Raw genomic sequence first — 20,772 nt, forward strand, 5'->3', positions numbered from 1 at the left:
ACATTTAAAATGACTCTTGCAACTTTGCGATACATTCAAATATAAAGGGGTTATCGATGACGCCATCCATCTTCGGTTGTTCCCCTTTTTGCTGTGCAACAACGCATATGAATAGTTGGATTCGTAAGAGCCTAGTTCTATCACAACATGAGACAATTTAGTGGGGAAAGTTTTACACAAAATTTTTCCATTAATCAAGCCATCTAATTGAGGCATGACATAGCCAACTTCAAGCAATTCGAAGATGAAAACTTATATGAAGCATGAGAATATTTTAAATCATTGCTAAGAAAATGCCCACATCATGGAATGCAAGAATGGTTGAAATTGCAAATATTTTACAATGGATTGGATGGTAGCTTGAGGATTGAATTAGATTGTACATCTGACGGGGCTTTCATGACCAATACTTACGAGTGAGTTCGTCAATTGATCGAGGAAACAACTATGAACTCGTACATGTGGCCCAATGAGTGTTTCTCATATAATCTAAAGTCGTCAATGGCTAAAGTGGTTAAAGAGGACGATAAATATCAATAGAACATGGAAAATTTAAATTGTCTAGAGACCACAGTTAAGTCATCCAAAAACAACACTACTTGAAGTTACATGCCACACTAAAAAACCCAACCAAAAAATGTGAATTATTTGGGTAATAGGGGCAAAAATCCCTATTCAAACACTGAAAACCCTGGTTGGAAGGATCATCCAAATTAAAGTGGAAAGGCAACCAAGATAGCAGAAACCCAGCTCCAAACCGAAAAAATCCTCCATATCAACCTCCACATATTCAACGATCTCAAGAAAGACCTATCGGTAATAATCATATGGGTTGTGGTCAATGTTTGGATTGAAACAAAGGTGAAATGCAATTAATGAGATTCAAGATTCAACAGGTCAAGATTAAATGCAGTTAAACTTATGCCAAAGTGGCCAAATTAAAGAAAGAAATATGCAACATCGTGAGTGCATTGAATGGGTACACATATTCCCCATTGTACACTTAAATTGTAATTGTTGAATGTCCATCTTCATTGACTAGACTTCTCATTCTATTCGATCTAGTCGTTGACCACATACAATATGATCATTCCCCATGGATCTTTCTTGAGATCTTTTGTACATCTGGAAGTTGGTAACAAAGGTTTGAATGGTTTTGTACTATGTTTCCACCCCATTTACCTCTCCACCATAGGTTCAGATGATCCTTCTAACCAGAGTTATATGTGTTCAAATAGAGATTTCCACCCCTATTACCTATGTAATTCACCTCGTCCGGTTGGTGCTCCAAAATTTGTCCACAATTTTGGGTTGGTTCTGTTATGGTTAGTTTAAATTCTACTTCTAATAAGTTCAACTTCTCCAAAATAATTTGATAAGCACCTACAATTTGGGTTGCTTTTCTAGGTGTTGGTTTTGGATTACAAGTAAACCTTTCGTTTTGTGACATATATGAGTTCATAGCCAAGTCGTTAATTATTTGATAGGTTCACTCATACATATGGTTCATCAAGGCTCCTCCGGATGCATCATCCAATGCGGACCTCAAATTGTTACCTAAACCATTACAAAATATCTGCATTTAGAGCCACTCTTGCATTCCGTGATGGGGACACTTCCTCACTAGTGACTTAAATTGATTCGAAGCTTCGTATAAATTTTCACCTTCAAATTGCTTGAAATTGGTGATCTCACAACAGAGCTAAATGGATTGCTTATTGGGAAAATTTTATGTAGAAATTTTCTTAATAATTCATCCCATGTGGTTACAGAACCTGGTTCTAATGAATCTAACCAATCAACAAATAGTCACATAAGGAAAAGGGAAATAACAAAGATGAACATGAACAACGTCATCATTTACCACGTTGAACTTAAAAGTGTCGCACAATTGGAGGAACTGTTTTAGGTGTTGGTTTGCATCCTCTATCATGTTTGATAATTGATAATACTCTAGAACGACATATTTTATGTGCTAATTGCATGCTTATTTTGAGTATGATCCTACTACTTTGGATTATTTTATGGTTTTTTATCTATTAGGGACTAAATTGGAGGCAAGAGGAAATTTAAAGGCAAAAAGTGCGAATTTGAAGTTATAATGGGCCAACATACAAAGAAAGAGAGAAGCAGTATGAAAAATGCAAATATGGAAGACCCAATGACTAAAATGCAAAAGAAGAGATTTTATAGCACAAGACTCTATTTTAATTTCAATTATATTAGGATAATTATTAAGGATTTTTATTTAGATTTAATTCTAGGATTTATTTTCATTTATCTTTATTTATCTTTATTTATTTGTATTTATCTTTTAGAATTTCATTATGAATAGACTAGGTTTTCTAGTAGTATAAATAGGGGATGGAGTGGCACATATTTGACATCTCTTTTTCCTGTAAACACTCCATCTCTCAAAAACTCTATCTTTTTATTCTCTCCATATTTTCTTCAATAAAAATCCCATATCTATTTTATTTATTTCTTCCCCAAAAATCATGAGCCACTAAACCAATCTAGCTGAAGGTTTTCAAAATTCCCCAAAAAGGTTCATGAGGCTTAAAATCCGCGCTTAGCCTTCTCAACAGGGTATTCATCGCTTCTCCACACTACGAGGCTGACGCTTCCGTGCATGTCCCTTAATAGGTGATTTTTTCAACTTGTGCAAGGAACGACCGCTTTGTACGTTTTGGGAAGATTATACAGTCTAATCGTTGGCTTTCTGCGTCAGAGGTTGGCGAATCCAAGAGACAAAACGGTGTGGTATTAACCGTTGGGAAGTGGTGATCTAGCAGAAGATAGTCCCACAAAAGCGATTGTTGGCTAGAGTCAGGTTCCGCCAAATCTTAAGTCTAAATCTTTGGAGCTGGTGGTCGTAGGCGTCCTCTTCCACTATAATTGGCTTATCCTGCTCAAGAAGGGTTACTTAAAAGCCAAGGATTGAACCCAAGGCGGAACGAGACAACCGGAGGTTGGAATCTCACCACATAAGAAACTTTCTCCTTTCCCAACTCCATTTATTTTTCCTCATTTTAATTTCTGCAATTTATTTAATTTCAGAATTTCAATTCACTTTAAATTCTGTTTTTATTTTTCCAGATTCTTAATTCTATTTTTTTTATTTTTCAGGAACGCAGGGTTTCTTGGCCAAGAAATGGTCCAAGATTTCAAGAAACGAGAATTCGTACAATCCGGTCCCTAAGGATTCGACCCTACTTCCCTTTTACTATTTTACAGGGAATAGGATATTTTTGGTGCTCACAACGCCGCATCAAGTTTTGTGTTTGATAATACTCTAAAATAACATATTTTTATGTATTAATTATATGTTTATTTTAAGTATGATCCTACTAATTTGATTTATTTATGGTTTTTTATCTTATAGGAACTAAATTGAAGGTAAAAGGAAATTTGGGGGCAAAAAGCGTGAATTTAAAGTTAAATTAGGCCAGCATGCGAAGTAGGAGAGAAGTGGTGCCGAAAATGTAAAGTGTGGAAGATTTTGGAAGCAAAAATGTAAAAGAAGAGATTTTATATCACAAGACTCTATTTTAATTCCAATTATATTAGGATAATTAAGGATTATTATTTAGATTTAATTTTAGGATTTATCTTTAATTATCTTTATTTATTTAGATTTATCTTTTGGAATTTAATTAGGAATAGACTAGGTTTTCTAGTACTATAAATAGGGGATGGAGTGACACAAATTTCACTCATATTTTTCTGTAAACACTTCCTCTCCCAAAAACTTAGCCTTTGTTCTTTCCATATTTTTCAATAAAAATTCTATTTCCATCACACTTATTTCCTTTTCCCCAAAAATCATGAGTCACTAAACTTATTTAGCCAAAGGTTGTTGAAAATCCCCAAAAGGGTTCATGAGGCTTAGATCCGCGCTTAGCTTTCTCAAACGAGTATTCATCATTTTTCCACATTATGGGGCTGACGCTTTAATAGGTGATCAACTTGTGTAAGGAACGGCCGCTTTGTACGTTTTGGAAAGGTTACACAGTTGGTTCATTAGCTTACTGCATCAAAGGTTGGCAAGCCCAAGAGACAAAATGGCGTGGTATTCACCATTGAGAATTGATGATCTAGCATAAGATAGTCCCACAAAAGCGATTGTTGGCTAGAGTCAGGTTCCGCCAAATCGTAAGTCTAAACTCTTGGAGCTGGTAGTCGTAGGCGTCCTCTTCTACTATAACTGGCTTATTCTGCTTGAGAAGGATCACTTAAAATCCGAGGAAAGAACCTAAGGCAGATCAAGACAATCAAAGGCTAGAAACTCTCCATAAGAAATCTTTTTCCTTAACTTTATTTATCTCTACTATTTTGATTTTAATTTTTGCAATTTCAATTCAACTTTTAATTATGTTTTTATTTTATTTTCCAGATCAAAAATTTTAATTCTGTTTTTTTTTAATTTTTCAGGAACGCAAGTTTTCTTGGGCACGACTCTGTCCGGGATTTTGAGAAACAAGCTTTTGTACAAATTCGGTCCATGAGGATTTGACCCTACTTCCCTTATACTATTATTTTATTATTTTCAATATTTTATAGGGATAGGATATTTTTAATGCTCTCAACGGTCGCATCAAATTTTGGCACCGTTGTCAGGGATCAGTAACATACTAATCTTGTTCTTTGTTTCTTATGACCAGATCTGCTCTAGGTACTCTTGCGTTTGATTCAGAAATAGAGTAGACTGCAAGAGCTAATCACAAGGAGGCAAAGTTACGGAAAAAGCAGTCAAGAGTGGTTGAGACTTAGAGTAACCCACCACCAGGAGTCAGAATCAATAACGAAGTAGAGTCTAGGGTTAACGAAAACCCTACTCAAACATTTGAAAATGAAAAAGTAGAGTCGATTCACTAGAAGAAGTGCTTAACACTAGAGTTAACGAAAACCTGAATCTAGCACATCAACCAATGGCTCAAACAATTCGGCAACTGGCCGAATCTCCAGAAGAACAATCGCCATTGTGCATCGCATATCCTATTATGGATATTGATTTTGAACTAAAGTCAGTTTTAATCCAACTACTGCCACCTTTTCGTGGGTTGCAAATTGAAAATCCCCACAAACATCTGAAAGAGTTTCATATGGTTTGTTTTAGTATGAAACCTCAAGGGGTAACTAAGGATCAAATTAAATTGCATCCTTTCCCTTTTTCTTTAGCAGATTCTACTAGGGAATGGTTATTTTATCTCCCCTTGGATCTATTACAACTTGGGCTGATCTTTCTCATTTGTATCTCAACAGGTTTTTTCCAGCATCACGTGCAGCTGAGTTAACAAGAGAGATCATTGGAATAAGGCAAAAAGAAGCAGAGTCTCTTTACGACTATTGGGAGCGATTTAAGAAGCTATGTGTGAGCTATCCACAACATGGTATAACGGAACAATCTCTTCTCCAATATTTTTATGAAGGCTTGAAACCCATAGAGATGAACATGGTGGATGCCGCTAGTGGAGGAGCATTGGTCAACATGACTCCCCAACAAGCAAGGGACTTGATATCCATAATAGCTGTAAATACTGAGTAATTCCGAGCCAATCCTGAACCCCCTAGAAGGGTTCACCAGCTAAGTAATTCAACCTTAGAAGATAAAGTTGATAGACTTACTAAAATTGTGAATTCTCTTGTTACAGAAAAAGTAAAACCAGCCCGGCTATGCGAAATCTGTGCTACACCAGAACATACAACGGATGCATGCCCTAGTCTGTATGATGATATTATAGACTTACTAATCTATCGCCTTTTTCCTGTTGTGTCGTTTCGAACCATATTCGGACGGCCGCATTATCCTCCACTTTATCAAGAAACTCTTTTTCCATGCTAAGCTTTTCTATTTAGTAACCGAACATGAATCAACACCTTCTTATAATGTAATGCCATGTAATGACAACAAAATACAACAAGTCAGTATACAAAAAAATAGAACTCAAAGCAAACAGGAAATAATCAAACACCTATTCAGGTAACCGCTAAGGTTTGGCGTGGTTCTATCTAGGGTGGGCTTCTATGGGTCACTACATGTGGTTTGGTTCTAAAGACAAGGTACCTGAACCAGCAGATTCCTCGACCATCACCCATTATAGGCTTGTATGGATCGAGTTCAGTCCAGGGGAATACATTTCCCTATGGCTATGCGGAGATGAAAACTCACGAAGACATAGGTACGGATGTATCCCGAAAGCAATCCACCATTCTATACGGAGGTGAAAACCTCACGAAGGATTGGTTTCTCACTCCTACTTAAAGGGTAAGACCGAGCAGTCATGCAATGTGATATGCAAAACTATTTAAAGACTCGAACCACGAAGCAGGTATTATAACATAAACCTCAAAGATAATAGATGAAATGCAATGAAAGGATCGTATTTTAAATTAGATTTTCAATTTCGATGAAAAGACATAAATTAATCAATTTACGGCTTAACTTTGTTATTGTCCCTACCAGAGTCGCTAAGCTGTCGAAACCATTTTTTTTGAAAACGGGGTCAACTTTGGTTTTGAAAATGAAAACGAACATGGGAGTCACCACCAATCTTTTTTGTTTAGGTGTGATCGGATCACCTAGAAATTTGGTCATTTTAATAAACATTTCGATTTACTAAAACAACGATTTTGGTCTACGAAATTTGAGAAAATAGGTTTGGGAGTCGGTTACATACGAGGAAGGACTAGCACCCTCGTAACGCCCAAAATTGGTACCTAATTGATTAATTAATGTCTTAATGTCGAAATTTAAAAACTCGAAAAGAATACGATCCCTCTTTTTATTAATGTTAATTTTGCAAAGATGTTTAGATAAATCGAAGCAAATGTTAAAGACTTTCTCGTCCCGAAGTAATAAAATGTCACATCCAACACGTTAGGACACAACACTTTAAACCCTTGAGAGTAAGTCAGTCTTTGGATTTTAAAAACTCATGCACCTTAATTTTAAAAGGTTATTCGATTATTTAGGTCAAACGAAAAAATCGAAACCCAACACGTTAGGGAACGATCTCTCGAATCCCTAAAAAACATAATATTGCCTTTATTTTTAAATTTTTCTTTTTAAATAATTATCAAGCGTAAGGTAAAACGACATGGGCTTATTCGAAATGTGATTCAAAGATAACCAATTGTAATTACACATAGTTCATGGGGAATAATAATGTAATAATATAAAACCACTATACAAGTCAAGAATATATGATAAATAAATGATATGATAATACTAATGTACTATAATAGTCATAGTAATATTAACAAACAAATTGCAATAATAATAATACCTATGAATATGAATAAGTAAAGATGAAATAAATAAATAATCGTAAGGACAATAATAATAAAGTAATGAATAAATAAATCTAAGGGAAAAGGTTTAAAAATATTAGAAGTAAAGAACCAAATTAAAATAAATAATATTTAAAGCACAATTTGTAATAAAACATGTATAATAATATGACAATAATAATAACAATAATAATAAATAAATAAATAATAAAAATAAGAGTAAAGAAAATAAAGATAAAATTAATAATAATACTAACGAATATAAGTAATAATAGTAAAATAATAATAATAATAATGGTAATATAAATTAATAATAATGGTGATGTAAGTAAAAAATATGAGTAAATGCAAAGGGAAACATATAATGAAGTAATAATATAAAATTAATTAGCCTAATAGTATGATAATACCATTAGTAACAATACAATGATAGTAATAAAGTAGAAAAGATAACAATAATGTATTAATAAGAATAATAATAATTATGGAAAATAATAATCTAATATTTTAAATAAGATAATAATAATAGATAGAAAGTAGTTGTAATAATACGTTAATAAGAGTAATAGTAATAATAATAAAAATAATAATAGTAGATATAATAATACTACTACTAATAATAATAAATATAATAATAAAAAATAATTAATTTGAAAATAAAATAGCAAAATAATGAAAAATGACTAAATTAAATTTAAAACGAAAGTTTGGGGCAAAATCAAAATAAAAAGAGAGGAAATGGACCACGTTGAATGCGCGAATAACAAGGAGGGACCAAAAGGGCAATAATCCTTTCTCCTCCAAAACGTATAGCATCAGAGAGGACCATATTGAAATCCGAAGTAAATCATGGGGTAAAAATTAAAAATAAGAAAAACTTGATTACAAAACAATAAAAAAGCGGAAGGGCTAAAAGTGAAATTAGCCCTTCCTTTAAAAACACGCAGATCCTAGCCTGGAACGGGTCTAGCAATCTGGTCGGAGGCAAAACGACGTCATTTTGGGGAGTATATAAAACTCAAGTTTTGACAAAAAAAAATTCATTTTTCCCCTTCTTCAAAAAAAATTCAAGAAAACTCTCCACCCTTTTTTTTTGCCTACAAACTCCAGCGAGAGTTCCGGCACTGGTGGCCATCGTCCGCAGCCGTCAACGCCGCTGTTGACCACTGTGCACTGTGGTCGAAACTCCAAAAGGTAGATTTTTTTATTTTTATATTTTTAATATATACATATATAAACAGTTTTTATTTAAAAGAAAAATGAAGAAAGAAAAAAGAAGTAAATAAAATAAAAGAAAAAAAACTTTTTCCCGTTCTTCAACTGTTTATTACCTTTTTGATTAATTTGTATACACAAATCTGATATCTAAGTATTCGGTCTCTGTCTTTTGTGTTTGAATCTCTTTTTGTTCGAAATTTTTGTTGTTTCTTTTTTATTCAAAAAAGGAAAATCCCCCTTTTTACATTTCGACTTCCATGGCTTTATAGCCAATTTACAAACACTGTTTTTCCTTCCTTTTTTGATACTGATCTTGCGTATTCTTTCTTCTTTGCAGGTTGGTTGGTGGCAGAGCAGTTAGAGTGGTTGATGTTTGGGGCGGTGGCTGACGGCTAGGGAAGAAGACACCTAGGGTTTGAAATTTTTTTGTTTTTTTCTATTATGGGTTTGGGCTAGGGTTTAGTGTTATTTGGGCTAGGTTTAGTTGGGTTAGTTTGGTTTTTGGTGTTTGGTACTTGGTTTGTACCTGGGCCAAAATTGGGCCTCAACAGACACCATTGCCGACTTAAAAGAGTTTAACCCCTTGATAGACACACATAAGATTTTCTTGGAGGAAAAAACGAAACTAAAGAAGGAGGCACAAGGACGATTCAACCCAAATATGGTGAATGTGATAAAAAAAAGGAGAATTTTCATGCCCATATGAATGAAAGAATTCAACTGGAATAACCTTAATACTAGTTGGGGCGTCAAGCTAGCGACGTTAAACAAGCGCTTGTTGGGAGGCAACCCAATTTTTATTTTTATTTTATTATTTTATTAATTAATTACTTTATTTTATTTTTTATTATTTTTTAGGTAATAATTCATTTCTCTTCTTTTATCTAAGTAAACCAAGGCGAAAATAGGAAGAAAAAGGAGAAAAAATAAAAAAATTGGTATGTAACAGCCTTTATCCTATCCCTATTCCAACTAAGAATAGCGCATCCCTACCCATGACTACCCAAAACCTGCAGCTAAATAACCAACCCTTCAGCCAAACATCCTTCCTATACGACCCCCAACCCCTAAAAATAAACCTATTTTTACACCAAAAATCCCATCAGACACTGTACCTTCTCCCCCATCCCTCCATCATCGATTTTCAGCCACCATGGTGAGAACCCGAAGCCGAGCTATCGTCGCACGCGTCACCTACCACATCGCCACCCCTCGTCGCTTCGCCTTTTTCTTCCCTTCCACATGAAACCACCGCGCCATCGCCCTTCTCTCCGCGTGCGCCATCCTCTCTTACAGTAATTACACAGGGAGTTCTTCTAAACTTTTTCCACCTATTTGTTTATTTTCTTCCACATCGAGGACAATGTGTTTTAAGTAAGGGGAGGCATTCCTTATTATTTCTGTCATTTTAATTGTTGTTTTTGTTGTTGCTGCTTCTTTGATCGTTGCTGCCCATATAATTTTTTTTAAGAATATTCTGCCTCGTTTCATACCCAAGAATTTGACCACGACTTGCCCACTATTTGACCCACATGCATGCTTTTTGTCTACTGAGTTCGTTATGATTTTACCTGTTTGATTTCATCTCCACTGTTTTATTTCTTTTAGGTTGAATAATTATGATCGATAAAGTTAAACTTATCTTGCTTATAGTATAATTTATTAAGTCTAAATGAAAAGATGACACTTAATGAAAATTGCATGCTGAATTTCTGTTCATGACTATTAGGTAGTTGTCGAAACTTATTTTTGACACTTGATCATTTTCCCTCGTCCTCCAAATTAAAATTCTGTTCCATTATAATAAATTGTGATGTTTTCGTGGTTATGAGTACAGCTTAAAACGTGACTGACTGAGTAACCGAGGTAGGGTGCTTGGGTTGTCATCTTATTTCGCGTTAAAAGGTTGCGTGACGTGTTAGGTAACTCCGTTGACCGGAATTAAATAAATTTCTTTTTTAGGAATGTGTTGGGCTGAGTAACCAGAGTGGGGTGCTTGGCTGTCATCTCCCTTCGCGTTAAAAGGTTCGATATGTTCTTAAGAAAAATATAATAAATTAGGATTATGTTGGGTTGAATAACTATGGTGGGGTGCTTGGCTGTCATCTCTCTTGGCGTCAAAAGGTTCAATGTACTCTTAAGCAATAATAACAATAATAATAAGAAAAGAAAAGAAAAGAAAAAAAAGTGATGTATTAATAATAAAATTACATTTGGGGACCAAAGGTGAAAACGAATAAGGTGTCTTGGTAAGTTTAGTAAATTAACTAATTTTCATGAAAAAATCCAAGTCGATTTTAATTTTTGTGTGTATTAATTGGACTACTTTTTTAGTTTTACTTAAAGCAAGCTAAAGGTTCTCTTTATTTTCATATGCATTATACCTACTTGTTAGAAAACTTTGGAGTACTATTTCTTTCATGGCAAGATCTAATTTTCACAGTGGTTAGGAACCATACTTGAGGGCAAGCATGGTCTAAGTAAGGGGAATTTGATAATACTCTAAAATGACATATTTTTATGTATTAATTATATGTTTATTTTAAGTATGATCCTACTAATTTGAGCTATTTATGGTTTTTTATCTTATAGGGACTAAATTAAAGGTAAAAGGAAATTTGGGGGCAAAAATCTTGAATTTAAAGTTAAATTGGGCCAGCATGTGAAGTAAGAGAGAAGTGGTGCCGAAAATGTAAAGTGTGGAAGATTTTGGGAGGAAAAATGCAAAAAAGAGATTTTATATCACAAGACTCTATTTTAATTCCAATTATATTAGGATAATTATTAAGGATTACTATTTAGATTTAATTTTAAGATTTATCTTTATTTATCTTTAATTATCTTTATTCATTTGTATTTATCTTTTGGAATAATTAGGAATAGAATAGGTTTTCTAGTACTATAAATAGGGGATGGAGTGATACAAATTTCACTTATCTTTTTCTGTAAACACTCCCTTTCCCAAAAACTTAGCCTTTGTTCCTTCCATATTTTTCAATAAAAATTCTATTTTCATCACACTTATTTTCCCCAAAAATCATGAGCCATTAAAGTTATCTAGCAAAAGGTTGTTGAAAATCCCCAAAAGGGTTCATGAGGCTTAGAATCCGTGCTTAGCTTTCTCAAACGAGTATTCATCGTTTCTCCACATTATGGGGCTAACGCTTTCGTCCATGTCCCTTAAAAAGTGATATTTTCAATGTGTGCAAGGAACGGTCGCTTTGTATATTTTGGGAAGGTTGCATAGTTGGTTCGTTAGCTTACTGTGTCAGAGGTTGGCGAGCCCAAGAGACAAAGTGGCGTGGTATTCGCCATTGAGAAGTGATGATCTAGCATAAGATGATCCCACAAAAACTTGGCTAGAGTTAGGTTCCACTAAATCGTAAGTCTAAAATCTTGGAGCTAGTGGTCGTAGGCATCCTCTTCCACTATAACTGGCTTATTCTATTTGAGAAAGATCACCTAAAAGCCGAGTATTGAAGCCAAGGCGGATCGAGGCAACCGGAGGCTGGAATCTCTCCCTAAGAACTTTTTTTCCCTCAACTCTATTTATTTCTATTATTTTTGGAATTTCAATCGAAACTTTTAATTCTGTTTTTATTTTATTTTTTCTGGATCTTTTAATTCTAATTTTTTATTTTTTTTCAGGTACGCAGGTTTTCTTGGGCATGATTTTGTCCAGGATTTCGAGGAACAAGCAATTGTGCAAATTCGGTCCTTGATGATTTGACCCTACTTCACTTATACTATTATTTTTATTTTTTTATTTTTTTCATTGTTTTATAAGGATAAGATATTTTTGGTGCTCTCAACGACTGCATCAATGTTCCTTCGGAATTGTAAGGTAATTTTGGATCATTTGTATTATAGTCATCTTGATCTTAAAATTATTGGCATTGATCAGTGATCGTTCAATATTCCTCGCACGACATCTAGCGTTGGTAGTGTGTACTCGTGTAATGCCTTTTGAGCTATCAGTAGCTCTCCACATATTTCTGGTTGTGGTTCATGTGGATTGTCATACAGTAGATTTCCCTAAGACAACTCAGCTAACATAGGTGGATCATTTTGCATCAAGTGACAGTTGAGTCTCAGAATTTGCTCCATATCATGATATGGCTTGAATAGAATGCTTCCACTTCGGGTCATAAATTAAAATCAAAGATAGAAAAATAAAAATTAACAACTTGATAAACTAAAAAAGTATGGAAAATATAAAATAAAATAAAAATTGTATCTATAATTTTTAATTTTCCTATTTATCCTACTAGTTGCAGAAAAGAAATTTAAATTTAATGCTAAAACCTCCTCGACAATGGCGCCAACAATTTGACCGCTTCCAAACGTACGAATGCTTAGAGTAAAAATTGTGCCAATAAAATATATAAAATAAGTGCGGTATCTACAAGTGAACATGTCAAATTGTAATATAATTTAGTGTTACAATAGAACATCGGTAAGTATTTTGAGGATTGTACTAAAAGGAGGTTGAATTAAATCTAAAAATATTATCTACAATAGCTCTCTACCTAGTAATCACTAAAAAACATATTACAAAAATTAATATTAAAATCAACGTTGTAAAATAAAAACTAAACTACTAAAACAAAGTTAACAAATGAAAATCTCTCAATTAACAGGCAGAAGATTAACTTGCTTCAGTAGTTGCAATTAACTTCAGAATTCAAGTTTTATTAGAGAATTAGTTATCAACTAACTAGTATTTCCTCTCACCTTCTACTAATTAACTAATCGACTAGTAGACACTTATCTCTCAACCTCACTTTCCTAATCGGGTTAAATCCGCGATTTACTCAGTAAACTTATTTCTCGACCTTATTTATCCTAGATTACTTCCTAATGTTTCAACATACATGAATTTAAACCAACTAACTCTATTGGAAAAACTCTAGTTCCTTCTTAATCAGTCTCACATCCGCTCATTAATCTCCCTAAGGATCTAGCCACTCATCAACTCAACAACCATCTTTTCTACAATTAAATTATTCACGCAATAATGCAAATTAACGTAAAAGAGAAAGAGAAAGAAATTGTTCGTTTGATAAACTTTATGTGCTCGGAATCGTGAAATTCTTTAATAGTGATTGAGATCTAGTAATTAGCAAACAAGAAGTGAGAGAAAATTGTCGAAATATAAAATAATAAAGACTTAGACTCAAATCGAATCCAAGTCGAAGAATAAGAAATAAAATTGTTTTTAAAATAAAATAAACCTAAACTAAAAACCTAAATCCACTAAACTAAAACCTAAAAATGGCTTGGCAAAAAGCTCCCAAACTTTGCTTAGAAGTCCTATTTAGGTCAAATACAAGCCTTAATCACATAATGTATAAGTTGTGCCAACATAAATACCCTTGCTTAATTTTTGCCCCACGTCGCACCTGTGTCACGACATAGACTAAGGCGTGTCGCAACACAACTTCGAGTATAAATATTTGTGCTCGTTCATGTGTTGCAACTCTGTTGTCATTCCTAATGCTTTTGGGCCTAAAAATAGGTGTCTTGCACACTCAATTAGATTGTTAAAACGTCTTTAAGGTAGATATTGGCCTAATAGATCAACTATCTCGAAATAATGCGTAAAAATTATTATTTTACAATAATTTGAATCTAAGTTACGAAATGTGAAAATGCAATAAAAGAAATTGAAATGACTAGAAAACAAGCTCGTTAAGTGCCAAAAAGTACTTAAATTTCCAATACAATTTTGGTCAGTCAATGATGTTGAACCTAGGAGGAGGTAAAGAAAAATGACTACCACAAGTTTTGAACTTGATTTCCTTACTACCTTTGTAACTTAAATTAGAGATTTAACCTTAATAAGTGATTCTATTGCTAATGCATTTTTATAGTTGAGGATCTAAAAACCTATGATGAAGCCATAAAATCAATATATGCTAGTTTTTGGAGTGATGCCATAAATAACAAGCTATAATCTAATACGTCTAATCATATTTAGGAACTAGTAGACTTGCCTAAAGGATTTAGACCTATTATTAATAAATAGATCTTTAGAAAGAAACTTAGACAAGATGGGTCAGTACAGTGGTATAAGGCAAGAATAGTTATAAAATGGTTCACTCAGAAATTTGGAATAGATTATTTTAATACATATTCTCTTGTGAATAAGATTTCAACCATTCATTTTTATTTGTTTTAGCTTCCATTCACAATTTGCTGGTACATCGAATGGATGTGAAAACAACTTTTTTGAATGGTGATTTGGACGAGGAGATCTATATGGAGCAACTTTATATGGAGCAACTTCCAAGATTTTTTGCACCTGGTGTAACACCCTCGACCCAACTCGATCTACCAAATTCGAATTTCAGGTGTTACACCTTATATAGATGTAACTTGAAACTTTTTTTCTTTTGTTTATTCATTGTTGTAAACGTCTCCATGAATGTAACAAAATTTCTTATTGGAGTACCTTTACATTTCGTCTATGTACAGACTACTATATATGGCTATTATAGAGTTTCTTGTAAATATACAATATATGGTTATCGTTTCTACTCAATAACATTTCAAACTTCCCTACTTGTCTCTCTCAGTCTACTGTGTACATCTTGGAGTACTACATATTTTTTTAAGCACAGATTCCAACTATAAACATATTCAATTTCTACTCCAATGACTTATGCCCAGACTTTGGCACGCCACTTGATTTTTCTCTATATGCATAATAGCCCAGCGCACCACTTCATTGGCGTAGCCCTGGCATCGTCTCTTGACGCACTTTCCTTTACAGATCTGAAAACACAAAAAACTTTAGTAAGTTCATAAGAACTTAGTGAGGTAAACCTTAAGATACCTTTTTCATTCATTCTACGTTGCATATGGTATATTGCACATCCATAGGTATTTCTTAACATTTCCTCCCTCTTTGGTAGGTACATTTCTAAGGCTACCATATTTCTTTCTTCAGAACCATTTTCCTTCTTTTGGGTGTACTATACTTAACATCTCTTTATATTCTATATCCTTTCTTAACTCTTACCTTCAAATAATCCTTAACCTCTTCATTTACCCTATCATCAGCCTTGACATCTTATTCCATACTTATCAGTCTTATCATTATCTTCAGACTGGATAGACTGCACCCAATACTTATATTAGAAATTGCCTATATTTTCCTTACTTTAGTACATTCTCTGTTCTTACTCTTAACTTATATTGTTGCCTTGCCACATATTTTGGCGCACACTAGCCTTTCTTATTCATCCCTTGTAACTATACAATGTTCGTCATTCATTTGGTATTTGCCCAAAGGCATTGTCTTCATATGGTCATCATGAGATCCATTCTTCAAATTCTGCCACTTAGGCATTCCTTTCCAATGATAGCCACAGGGCATTCCTTTTAATAATGATAGCTACAAAGGCTTCCTTTTAACAAAGATAGCCACAAATGTATTATTTTAATAGAGATCACCACAAAGGCTTTCTTATAATAATAGAGATAATAAAAAAGGCATTCTTTTAATAGAGATCATCACAAAAGATTCCTTATAATAAAGATAACCAAAAAGGCATTGTTTTAATAGAGATCACCACAAAGGCTTCCTTATAACAGAGGTCACCACAAAGGCTTCTTTTCAGAGGTAGCAATAAATGCTCACGTGTATGGAAATTGGTGTTTTTGACAATAGGGATTTACCTAAACTCACCGTCGTGAGGTTTGCCCCTCATCGCTTTACTCACCCAATCGTCCTTTACATATTCCATATGATGCCATAGCCCAACCATGGTCTTACACTATATGGTCTTTAGAGTGCCATGGATTTTTCCTTTTAGAGATTTGAGTTTTTAGTCCTGATAGACCCATTTAGACGACTTTGGAGACGAATATAGACACTTTATGCAGACTCATACTTGACAGACTTATTCATATCTGACTTACTCATGATAAACTCTTTCATAATAGGCTTGTTCATGTCATCAAAACACACATATACACACTTTACTCATTCAGACACATTATCCTCAAATATCATATCCATTTTCCGTACAAATCATTCTTGCAAGTTTATCAGACATACATTTCTCACAGAATCATCACATCATGCGTTTTAGCTTATTTTCACAGAAGTTCTAACATGCATACACATTTGCAAGAGTCAGCTTAGAGACTCACCTTATAACCTAGAAGGCTGTCAAACTTTAGATTTGGCCTTTCCTTGTGACAACAGCAGCTTAAGTTCTAGATATTTCATTCAACCAGATATTATGGCCTTCTCGCATCGTCAAACAAAGACACTTTATTAGAGCTCATTCGAGTAATATTTCACCTCTACTTTAACTCATACGTATCACTAATCCTTGTTTTTTCATGTATACTTGCAGATCTACACGTCCTTAGTAGACCAAGTCATATAATTTACCTTCTAGAAATTGGGGTTTCAGATTCATCTATTGGGAGGCAACCTTTATTTGTTCATAGCCTTCCTCCATAAGAAGGAAGATGACCCTCTAAACTTAACCTGGGTTCCCTTTTAACTTAACTAAAGTTTTCGTGTGGACTTGATAAAGGTCACATTAAGACTGAATGGCTTATCAAAATCTTCCATGTCTAAGAAACTTACCTGATATTGCTTCAGCCTTTGACTCTTTTGGTTCACGTTTAATTAGTTCCCAACCAGGTTTCCTTACCAATCAACTAGTACAGGACCTCATTGGTATCTAAAGGTATATCTTCTAGCGTGACCTCATACCTTGTAACAGCTCGCTTTTAAGGTTAATCAGAACAGTGGTTTTGGGACCACAATCTGAAGTCAAAATATTTATTTTATTATTTTATTATGGTTTAAAGCAAGATAAAATTATTGTGTGAAAATTTCATAAAGAAATTTTACCGTTTAAAGGCTTAATTCGGTAAAAAGGACTAAATCGCGTAAAGTGTAAAAGTTGCGTTCTATAAGCTAAAGGTGTCACATAGCTATATAACTTAAATATAGAAGTCCTTATATGGAAAATATCCATTTATGAGATAGTGGAAGATGATAGCATGGCAAGTGGTGTAATTATTAAAGTTCTTAAGGTTAATTTTGTAATTTAGTTATTATGTTATAATTAAAATAAAACAAACACATTTTTTCCTATTCATTCATCATCTTAGCCGAATTTGAGAAAGAAAAATCAGCCATTTTTAGGGCTAAACATTCGGCCAAGCTTCCTTTGTCAATTAAGGTATGGTTTTTGTCCCGTTTTTAATAATTTCTACGTTTTTAAGCTCGTTGCAGCTTAATCTAGTTAGCCCGTATCTCTATTTTTGAAACTGTTATAGATTTTGTGAGATGAAATTGATGAATATTCATGCTTTTTTATGATTGATGATGAAATATGGAAGTTAGATATAGTTTTACATATTTTGCAAAGTGATTTTGAGTAAAAATGCAAATTATGGACTAATTTGTGAAATTATGAAATTATGTGGTTAAAAGTATGAATAAAGTGAAAATATGGGCTGTTATATGGTTGGGTAAAATTCAGCTAGCTTGGGTTTGTGCTTAATTTCATGAAATTGTGATTTTACGTGATAAGGACTAAATTGCAAAAATATGGAATAATAGGGCAAAAGTGTAATTTTTCAAAAAAAGTGTAAATTGTGTTAAATTGAATGAATTAATTATTAAATAAGTAAATTTTTTATTATATAGATTGAGAAAAAATGAGATTCGGACTAGAACGGGGGAAAATAAAGTATCGGATTAGTCGATTTAATTCCTCGTTACAGCGAACGAGGTAAGTTCGTATATTAATAAACGTATTTAAATTCTATTATAAATGCTTACTTATTATTGAATTGAATTGAATTATATATGTTTCCTTATCATTGAATTGTTACAAATGTTGAACGAGCAAATATGACCAAGAATCGACAAAGTTACGACATCCGGAAGTCCCGTACGAACCTTAGGAATAATATAGGATACAAATGTTATGACATTAGGATTACCGAGATATGATTACATGTAAGATAATGTCTGGGACATTGGCATTGTATTGTGATTACGTGTAAAACCATGTCTGGGACATTAACATTGTTATATTATTTCGTGTAAGACACTGTCTAGGACAGTGGCATCGATATGTGATAACATGTAAGACCATATCTGGGATATGGCATTGTATGAACTTTATGTGATTTCTGAGTATCCTTAACGATTCTGAATGGTTCAATGGGCATAGTCAAGACGAGAAGGAAAGTACAATTGAATTAAGTGATACAGGTTCGTACATAACTTATATGAGAATCAAATGAAGGTAATTTGGTAAGTTTTTAGTGTATCATGTATATGAAATGAGAAAGATTTATGTATAAGTATGTTCCATGCCAAAAATATGCTTATTTGGCTATAATGAGGTATGAATTGAATGATATGTGAGATATGAGTTATAGTTGTTTTAACTAAATATACATATGGCACATAGTGTGCAAAATACCATTATTTGATGATATTTCACATAATTCACTTGGATAAAGAAAAGGTGATGGTAATTGAATTGAATAAAGTTTAGATATATAATTGCTTATGCACATGAAGATGTGAATAAATTGATAAGAAGTATTCAAACCATATGTGTTTTGAATGAATAAACTCATGAAAATCTTGATTAACTATGTGCATGAATTCGAGATAGAATTGTGCAATCATATGAATTATATCATGCTTGGAATAATGGTTTTAAATGCAGTTATTTAATAATATGAGTTTATTACCATACAAGCTTACTAAGCTTTATATCTTACTTTGTGTTATTTTTTTCTATGTTTGACGTTCACTCGGGTTGGAAGTCAGCGAAGATCACATCACACTATTCGGTTTTTAACTTCGGTATTTATACACTTGTGACTTGGTTATATGGCATGTATAGGCTTGAGTCTTTTTATAAAGGTTTTGGTGATGTATTTGGCCATTTTCTATGGCTTATTAATAACTTATGTTTGATGTGTAATTTTCCTTGTGTAATGGCATAATTTGGTATGGTTGGTGATGGTTCAGGATGATCATTTGGCTATTTAATATATGTTGAGTATCTACTTATGAAAAGCATGAATTTAGACTTAATAAATGAATGTCTAATAGATAATTTATAAGTCAAGCTTTGTGTGTGTTTGATGGTAGTAAAAACACATATTGAAATAGGTTGTATTGAGGAATATGATATGTACTTTGGTATATGATTGAATAGGTAAGTAATGGGGAATGAATCATGCTAGTTAGTATGTGTTTGAATGTTCAAATGGTATTGAATTGAGTAGTGAAATGGTTGAAGATGAAATGGCATGATATGTGTATGAATTGTTATGAAGTGGCTGCCAATTGGGTTGAATTATTGATGCAAATTATACTTATGTATGCTTGTGAAATAGGGTGGCAAAATGGTTATGCAAATAACCTATTTTTATTCACACGGGAAGAGACACGGGTGTGTGTCTCAGCCGTGTGAGACACACGGTCATGTTACACGGCCGTGTGTCCCCTTGGGTAGCCCTTTGATTTTAAGTCAGAATGCCCTACAGGTTTGACACGATCTAGACACACGAGTGTGTCTATTGGCCGTGTGTGAGACACAGGCTGGCACATGGGCGTGTGGCTGGCCGTGTGACCCAAGTCAGTAACCTCTCCAGAATTCCCACAGCCATGGCACACGGGTGTGTCATCAGCCGTATGGTGCAAGTCAGAATGTATGCCCTATTTTCACATTGTTTGCGACACGGGCGTGTCTGGTGACCGTGTGAGGTACACGACTTGTTCTCAAGGGCGTGTGACCCCTAAATTTGTGAAAAATTTATAAGTTTCTCAAAACTTGCAAATGTTATCGGTTTAGTCCTGAACTACTTCTAAGCATGTTCTGAGGCCTTGAAGAGTCTCGTAAGGGACAATATGATTGTGTTTTCATAATTATGACCATAAATGTTTAAAGTATCTAATATTGATATGATTTGTTCGATAATGCCTTGTAACTCTATTCCGAAGACGGATACGGGTTAGGGGTGTTACATACCTCGTAACCATCACTTTCGTTTCACTTATCATCCTTATTTGCCTAGGAATCCTTGTCTACTTGTTTCTATATCAGAGTTTGCCTATTTTGTACACCAAAAATACATTTGGGTGACTACTGCTGTTTAGTCAAACATTCCTCCCTATAGCTCTTTAATTGTTTCTATTACAGAGGGCCATATAAACATAACATTCTTGGTTCGCCTATTTATATGCCAATATGGGCC

The 20,772-nt window shown here is 33.8% G+C and overlaps 1 non-coding gene across 1 annotated transcript; it reads right to left on the reverse strand.

The window, feature by feature from the left end:
* Positions 1–205: 205 nt before the first annotated feature.
* On the reverse strand, positions 206–311 carry LOC121228515 (small nucleolar RNA R71). The gene has a single exon (XR_005926091.1). It is a non-coding gene; the product is annotated as a small nucleolar RNA R71 (small nucleolar RNA).
* Positions 312–20,772: the final 20,461 nt, after the last annotated feature.

The sequence above is a fragment of the Gossypium hirsutum genome, chromosome A04, assembly GCF_007990345.1.
Source record: "Gossypium hirsutum isolate 1008001.06 chromosome A04, Gossypium_hirsutum_v2.1, whole genome shotgun sequence".
Lineage (NCBI taxonomy): Eukaryota > Viridiplantae > Streptophyta > Magnoliopsida > Malvales > Malvaceae > Gossypium > Gossypium hirsutum.